Source organism: Dermacentor andersoni, chromosome 6 (genome assembly GCF_023375885.2).
Source record: "Dermacentor andersoni chromosome 6, qqDerAnde1_hic_scaffold, whole genome shotgun sequence".
Classification (NCBI taxonomy): Eukaryota; Metazoa; Arthropoda; class Arachnida; order Ixodida; family Ixodidae; genus Dermacentor; species Dermacentor andersoni.
The window spans coordinates 125,088,109-125,097,253 of record NC_092819.1 but is presented as its reverse complement, the minus strand read 5'-3'; the positions used below and the strand labels follow the sequence as shown (position 1 = coordinate 125,097,253).

General features: G+C 45.3%; 1 pseudogene; it reads right to left on the bottom strand.

Annotated features, from left to right (window-relative positions):
- Positions 1 to 4,411: 4,411 nt before the first annotated feature.
- On the bottom strand, positions 4,412 to 7,134 carry LOC129382619 (uncharacterized; annotated as a pseudogene).
- Positions 7,135 to 9,145: the final 2,011 nt, after the last annotated feature.

Here is a 9,145-nt window from a genome sequence, read left to right as displayed (position 1 = left end):
AGTTTGGAAGGCAGCTGCATTTGAAAAGTAGTGGCAAATGGCTTCACTGTCTCACCCTTATTTCTTTTTTTTCATAGCTGCAGTGGTCGTGCCATGAAAAGCGGAATTTTTGCGTTCGAGAAGGCAGATGCACCTGCAAAGCTGGCATTACGGCTCAGTGCAAGCACGCAGCTGCGGTGTGCACTTACGTCAACAATAAACAAGTAAATTCATGCACCAGCCAGCCCCAGAAATGGGGCAAGCCAAGTGGAAAGCCAAAGAGACGCCTAGAACAAGATGTCTCGGACCTCTTCCCAAGTGAGTTAGAAAAACATTCATGCTGTTGAATGCACTGCTTCAGTGAAGTAACCTTTTCTTCTACTTTCTTATTAGTTTTCAGATATTAAGTGATTAGACCAATAATAGATCAATAATCATCCCCAGAAATAAAACAAAATCTCTTGTGCCTGCCTAGACTTAGATGACTGTCGGCTTTCTTAACATGCACCAGTACTAAACATTTTAGATGTTTTCTGGCCTGTAACAGTTTAGTTTACTTTTTTTCATTTCTTAACACACAACGTGTCACACCTTGAAGCTGCAATTTGGCATTTTTCAGCGAAAAATCTGTTTGCCTCTTGTCTGATCCTCCATGCCAGGCCAGGACACCAACACTCCCAAAACAATACCCGCTGACCCAAATGTTGTTTTCAACTATCCGGAGAGAATGTGCCCACTGAAGGAGATTTTGGAGCTCCAGAACAGAGCTCATGAAGATCCAATCTGTGCAGATGTGCTGAATAACATTATTGAGCAAGTATCGGAAAAAGTGGAAATGGAAATGTTAGACGAAATGCTCCAGCCAATGAGCCACCGACCTGTGTACAGGTACCTGGATGTTCTGGAAAATAATAGCACACAAGTCAAAAACTTTGTCACCGAAATGGACGATGAAAAGACCACAATGTACTCTACAAAAGTAGTTCTTAAAGAAACGCCAACTGAATTGTGCTTTCGAACCATAGGCCAGGCGAACTGCTCACGGTATGGAACTAAACTAAAGATGATAGCCAACAGATCTCATACACGTTTCGTGGCGTCATGTTTGCAATTTTGACAATTTGCAGATGGCATGAGGAACGACAAGTTCGAATCAGCAGCACCAGAGCACATGCCATCCGCACAAAAAAGGATGACGAAGGACTAGAGAGAGCTGCCAAACAGCTTTGCAGGAGATCGTCATACACGAGTGCTGCAATGCGTTATGGTATGTTCTTCAGCGACGTATAACTTTAATTAAATGAAACATGCAGTGCTTAGTCACAGAGTTACAAAACCGGTCTCACTTGCGCCATAGCAAGCTTGAATGCGAACCCTATGTTCATAACTCCTTTGAACTAAAAATTAATAAGCCAAAATGTTTTACCAGGCATCAAGACAGAAGCCACAGCACGAGACGAGCTCCAGCAAAAGCTTGGTACCCGCATAGTGCAGGTGACATTGCTTACTATTTTATATTGCATGAGGTGCTTCTTGCATGCCTAGTTTCCTATCTGTTGCTCATTTCAATTCAAGCACTAATCCTAATTATTCATTTTCCAGGCAGGACTCATCGTGCTTCCAGAGCAGCCGTGGTTGTGCTGCAGCCCAGATGGCCTTGCGAAAATGGGCGGTGAAACTGTGCTTATCGAAATTAAGTGCACATACAAGTACAAACGGGAACCTTTCATCAAATACGAAGAAAGACTAAGCTTGCTTCCCTATTTAGAGTTCAGTGGGGGCCTGATTATTCTCAAAACGACGCACAGCTATTATACACAAATTCAGGTACAAATGTACGTCCTGAATTTGCACAGGGCTCTTCTTTATGTGTACAGTCCCAAGCACTCTGTAATAGTGCATGCAAATCGGGACGATGCTTTTCTTTGGGACCTTATACCCAAGTTGGAACGTTTTTATTTCAAATTTTTTATTCCGTCATTGTTGTAAGTTTCTGTGCTTTCTTTTGTGAACTGGTGCATGATATCTTTTTGAAATTGAACTTGCGCATTTGTATAAACTAAATTCTTTTGTATATTTGATTTGACAATTATCGTGTAGTGAAACCAACTTTTGCATCTTGTATTTAAGCATGAGGTTATATGTGTATTTGAGCGATGTACTAGCCCCATTAAACAATACCTCGAGAAATCACGTCTGTGCACTCTGAAATGGCAAAAAAGATGGTTGGCAGCAACCTGGGACGCCGCACAAGCCCCGTGGGTGGTTGTATAGGGAACATCTACCTTCCAGGGCAGTGATGTATCGCTTAACCACTGCACCACCTCGCCATGAGTGGCATGAGGTCTTTCCACGATCTGCGAGACTGAAGCAGAGAATGGATGGACGCGTATCCATTGCCTTACGACTATGCTAATGCTTTCGCGTTCATACACGTAAGCAGCGTTAAGTGTCTATCAATTTTTGCTTTAATTGTAGCTTTAGCTGCCTTTGGACTTCAAGCACTGATTCGTTATTGGTCGTCTGTGTTGCAATACTGACCTCATTTAGCTGTGGTATGGTTATTTTGGTATGGTTAACAGGTAACAGCAGATTTGCTGAAGGATGGTGGGCAAATTGTTCTAGAAAAACTGGCCAGCCTCTATACGCAATGCCTCAAGACCTCGAGCGTACCCGAATCTTGGAAGAACGCTAACATAATCCTAATCCATAAGAAAGGCGACGCCAAAGACTTGAAAAATTATAGACCGATCAGCTTACTGTCCGTTGCCTACAAAGTATTTACTAAGGTAATTGCAAATAGAATCCGGAACACCTTAGACTTCCGTCAACCAAAGGACCAGGCAGGATTCCGTAAAGGCTACTCAACAATAGATCATATTCACACTATCAATCAGGTGATAGAGAAATGTGCGGAATATAACCAACCATTATATATAGCTTTCATTGATTACGAGAAAGCGTTTGATTCAGTCGAAACCTCAGCAGTCATGGAGGCATTGCGGAATCAGGGTGTAGACGAGCCGTATGTAAAAATACTGAAAGATATCTATAGCGGCTCCACAGCCACTGTACTCCTCCATAAAGAAAGCAACAAAATCCCAATAAAGAAAGGCGTCAGGCAGGGAGATACGATCTCTCCAATGCTATTCACAGCGTGTTTACAGGAGGTATTCAGAGACCTGGATTGGGAAGAATTGGGGATAAGAGTAAATGGAGAATACCTTAGTAACTTGCGCTTCGCTGATGATATTGCCTTGCTTAGTAACTCAGGGGACCAACTGCAATGCATGCTCACTGATCTGGAGAGGCAGAGCAGAAGGGTGGGACTAAAAATGAATCTGCAGAAAACTAAAGTAATGTTTAACAGTCTCGGAAGGGAACAGCAGTTTACGATAGGTAGCGAGGCACTGGAAGTGGTAAGAGAATACATCTACTTAGGACAGGTAGTGACTGCTGATCCAGATCATGAGAGTGAAATAATCAGAAGAATAAGAATGGGCTGGGGTGCGTTTGGCAGGCATTCGCAGATCATGAACAGCAGGTTGCCATTATCCCTCAAGAGAAAAGTGTATAACAGCTGTGTCTTACCAGTACTCACGTACGGGGCAGAAACCTGGAGGCTTACGAAAAGGGTTCTACTTAAATTGAGGACGACGCAACGAGCTATGGAAAGAAAAATGATAGGTGTAACGTTAAGGGATAAGAAAAGAGCAGATTGGGTGAGGGAACAAACGCGCGTTAATGACATATTAGTTGAAATCAAGAAAAAGAAATGGGCATGGGCAGGACATGTAATGAGGAGGGAAGATAACCGATGGTCATTAAGGGTTACGGACTGGATTCCGAGGGAAGGGAAGCGTAGCAGGGGGCGACAGAAAGTTAGGTGGGCAGATGAGATTAGGAAGTTTGGAGGGTCAACATGGCCACAATTAGTACATGACCGGGGTAGTTGGAGAAGTATGGGAGAGGCCTTTGCCCTGCAGTGGGCGTAATCAGGCTGATGATGATGATGATGATGGTTATTTTATAAATTGAAATGCAAATCAATCACCCGTATAGTCTGTCAAACATCCCGTCGAGCATTTGCTTGCCTATTGGAGACAGCTTTGTCTGCCATCTGCCAGGAAGGGTAACTGTCACAAGCCTGCATTGCTAATGATTAATACTTATTATCACGTACTTTCATATTGTATGTTGGGCTGCTGGTGCAAACTTTGCACATCATAATTTGAATTCAATAAACAAGAGCTAAATGCTATGTTATATTTCGGTTACCATGCGTTGGCTTGTATTCAAGGCTTCCATTTCAGCAATTTGCTGCTTTGTAAGCAAGATAAGGCAAATGCATGCATCTGCAGTGACAAAACACAAGGTGACAATTGTATAACATCTTGCTACCAAGATAATTTCAGCAAAGAACACTTACTGCTGCAATTAATGTAGACATTTATTCATTAACCAGCACATAATTGCAGTTGTCAAGTCACTTTGACGCTAACTTGAAACTGTAGAAAATGAATGCAAGCAAATAAACCAATCTATAGACATCACGGGAAGCAAAGCACTTATTTCTTGATTATGGGTGCCTGCATGTTCACAAGGGCAGCACATACTCAAATGACTTTGTTCATGTGTGGGACCAGGCTTAGCGGTACTCTGTTCCTTAGAATGTGATAAATCTTCAACCTTTGGATGACTCTTTCTACATGGATGCGCACAGAAGCAATCTTGTACGTAATCTCCATGTCGTGTGCAGACAGTTGACCGCCTCCTGAATTAAAAGGCGGCATGAGCAGCACCACACCACTCCCCTCTACAGTTGTTCGGATGCTTGGAAAGCCTTTGTCACTTAAAATTAAGTCCCCTGGTTTGAGAAGCTGCAGGAAGCCACAGTCTTGCGTAATAAACGAATCAGTGTGTCGTCCTCCGTATACCTTGGATATGAAACTTATCATGCCATTAGGAATTATGCCTACTAAGACCTTCAGTGTGTATCCTCCTTTGTAATGTGAATACAGCATGTGCTGACAATCAGGATTTGAGGGTGTTTTGTGTGCGGATCTCTGTGCAGTCTATTATTAAGGTGCAATTAGGATAGTTTTCTTTAAATGGGTCAGGCAAAGAAAGCTTGATTATTTCCCGGGTAGGCATGAAGACCCAGTTCTTCAGGGCAATGCTCATAATACCAAGCGTTTGCCTAAACACGGTTGATGCTGTTCTGGCTGTAACATTAAATACTGCTCCTAGGGCACTGTACGTTATTCCAAGACGCAGCTTGGCCAGGAACAAGCACAGCTTGTCTTCATTTGACATTGCATTGCACCTGTACCTTAGTGGTGGCAACATGTTCAAAAGAAGGCAGAAGATTTGCAGGGTCACACCACACAAATCTTGCAGTGCCTCTTGCTTTTCCTTTAGAGACTCAAAGCCCCGAAATGCACAGTCTCGCTTCCAATTCCCATCCGTGCTTGCAACCTTCAGGATGAAAAAAAAACACAGCATGATGAAATAAAAAAAGAGAGGTACGAGGAATACAAAGTGGAAAAATTTAATTGCACTCTAGTGCAAATAAATTCATTCATTCTGGAAATAAGTAACACCACTATAATATGAGTGTTAGGCAGGACTAACAAAATGAAGTCTGCCCAATAATGCACTTTAATTACTAATAAATAAGAATTTGAATGCTAACAGCAAGACATCGTCACAATTCAGCACAGCAGATAAGGACCAACATCATTATTTTCCAACCTTGTGACTCATTTCTGTGTGCACAACTTGAGTAGACGCCTCCGTTCCATTTGTCGCTGAGAGAAGTATAGACAGCCTTGCTGGAGTCGTGAGTTCCTCTGTTTGGCATGTCTGAAAGAACGGGACACAGACATTTTTGGGGTATTTAGACATCTTTTTGGTGCTTCATTAAGTAGCTCGAAGACAAGTATTAAAATCAAATGTGTCCTTACAGCGTCTTTCCTTCGAGCACAATTACTTTCTTCTACTGCATCATGTACCAACGGATCTGAATCAGCGATGCCGTTATGCGAAGGACTAGCTGAGCATGTTTCCACAGATGCATCACTAAAATCCGTTATAGGAGGCACATCATCCAGAATGGGTTTCTGAAACCTGCATTGTTGCTCCATCAGCTGTGCTTTGGGATGGATCCTCATCTCCTGCATGAAGCTTCCGAGATGACACTGCCCTGTCGAAACGTGTTTGCCACCTGCATTTAACAAACGCCAAGATCAATGCCAATCTTGTACAGGCTACAACCAAACCTGTAATGAAATAAAAGCACCGAGTGCTTGTCCATGCAGCCTTTGCACAACGCATGGAAACTTTTCATGAATCAGGCAAGTGTGACGACATATCTATTAGAATTGCTATAGTTTCCATTAAGAGCTTCACATTTTTGCTTTCCTACCTTTGCGCCCTGTTCCTGTCAGGTGCCTTTTTTCTGTAGACAGGCGGAAAAATGGACGGGATGTAGGATGGGTGCTGTTTAATGTCGCCCTTGCAGTTGCCCACGAAATGAGTGCTGCAAATTCGTGTATGCTCTTTGGGGAACCATGAAGTTCCATCGGGACTGTGTAAGAAAGAACAGCAATTGCTTGTTAGCCGCCATGGCACACGCAAGCACATACACACATACCCGCGCACACGCTCGCACACGGAAGAGAATCACACAAGCTCCGAAAATGGCAACTGAAAGAACCCACGTGTCCCTCAAGCATAGCACGTATTAAGTGCCAGTGAGATTCGCAGTCTTATAAATACCACCTTAATATAGCCACAAAAACAAAGCAAACGATAAATTCTGCTGAAAGGAAGAGACGTTCATTCCGACGCGATAAAGCTACTTTCCCGACGCCTAAATTGCGAGCACTGAACATTTCAAAACGTGCGTAGCTTATTTTGATTAAACGAACACGGCAACGCTTACCGCGCGACCACTTTGCTTGTGAACTTTGAACAACGAAGTCGAACAAACACTAGGAATGAAAATGCAAAGTTGTTGCACCACACAGCCGTAGCTGCGCTTTCACAACACTAGCGATGCGAGAAGGCAACGAGCATGCCATTACTGTCGTTGCGTGCATGCGCTGCGTTCCAAACCAAAGCAAAGAAGTGAAACGGTCGGAACATCTTTCAGCTATAGGACTTACTTGATTCTCCTTACGGCGGTGATCCACGCTTGTCGCCTTTCTTTCTCATACGACCTGCCCGGGAATCGATACAGTTTCACAGGATCAGCGCGTTCCTTGGTGTTGTCTGCACTGTTGTGGCAGTCCACGACACAGCAGTACTTCGGACCGCGCTTTCGCTTCGGCGGGGCTACTTTTGCCATTGTGGAAACGCAACTTCGCGCAACAAGCCTTTTGACAACGTACCCAACTAATGGCGCGACGCCCCAGTGCCTCGTATCGACTGAATAGCGCGGGCGCGCACGTGCAGTGGCCGCCTGCAGCTGCGCGGGCGCCATCTATCCCCAGTTTCGCACGGCTCGCCCGCTAGAGCAGCAGCGCGCGCTGTCGTCGCGCGCCCAAACTTGAGCTTGTGTTCCCTATATGGACCAGTGTACAGTTTGGCGTGGTGCAGTGTGTTGCGGCGTGCCGTTGCGAAAATGCACTACACCCATTTTAGGACTGTGGTTAGTATCAATTCCCAACCAATCTGCTTTGCCGGTTGCCCTTTCATGCTTACATCTACTCTCGATTACGAGATTTGGATTGGACAAACTTTAATAAAGTTGCTGCAGGACGCACGTCAGCGCGATTACGGGAGAGCTCGTAGTATTTCCTTTTAATTTCAACTATCACTACTCCCGTTTGCTCTCTGATCCACACCCCTCTCTTCTGGCCTCATAACGTTAGGCCTGACATTTCTCGTTCCAGCACTTGTTTGAGCGGCCATTAACTTGTTCTCAGGCTGCATTGTTAAAGGAGTACCGACACAAAAACATTCGATCTTGTTTTTTCTGATGCAACAAGTAGCTGGTGACCCAGTGATCATGGCACGAAACATTTGCTTCAGAGCGCGACAGGTAATTATTTGGAGTCTTGCTTTGAGCGACAAGTCCAAGTTTCGGTTGCAGATAGCAACGAGATGGGCCAAAGAAGGAATGTAAACCCAGCTGGGCACGTGATCGCACAAAACTGTGACGTGCGCACGCCAGCGCACTCGCCAGCGCGAGAGCTTCGTGTTTCTATAGTTCGTCTGTTACGCCTACACGAGCTGTGTGATGTCCTCGACATCATCGTCGTCCTCATTTTCGTCGTCCAGCGGCGACTACTTCCTGCAGGCGGGAGTCGGCGCCGTATTAGACGTGGCCAACCACTTTTGATTGGATCCATTACGAAGCAGCGACAAAGTGCAGCCAGTGACAGCTGTCAATCATCATATCAGTGACAGCTATCAAGCACATTGCGGAGCAGGACACAAGGTGGGGTAAAAGTTGGCACAGCATCAGGCTTGGGGTTACACACGTGGTCCAGGTCGAAGATCATTGGACTGCCCTAAGCTCGGCGGGTTTTGTTTATACCAGACACGCTCGAAATGAAACGAGCAAATGTGGCTGCTCTTCAGCGGAGTCCATTCTAAGCATCCAGCGGCGCGCACGAACTCGGACCACTTCTGCCGCTTATCGACGCCGACGGTAGCGAGGGAGCAAGCCAGGCGAGCTGGCGATCGCTGGGAAACGGTCCAGGCCTACAGCTCGCTGGCCGTCCGGATCCGAGGCTGACGGCCCTTGCGATCCGTCCGCACTTCGTAATAAAACGCCTATATTCGTCAACACGATCAACGTCTGCACATTTATGTCGCTCCTAAGTGACAATACAATTAGTTTTCCCGACGCCGTTTGTAGCGATGAGAAAACACGTTAGCCATGCGAGCCGCTTCGCAGAGACGATTGCTGCTGTGGCTGCGCTGACCGCTTGCGAGTCAAATTTACGCCAACGATTTACTATTTCGCGCGACGCTTTGTAATACGGAGACTTTTGAGGTCACTTTACTCTGAGTTATTTCGTGGCAGAAACAAATTTTAGCAGACTTTGTGCTGCCATCAGCGGTGAAAAAAAAGATAAAGACACCGGTACGCTCGGAGCGGCCACAAACTTGCTCGAGGGGCCCGCCCCGACGGCAGCGCAAGCTCGTGACGTAG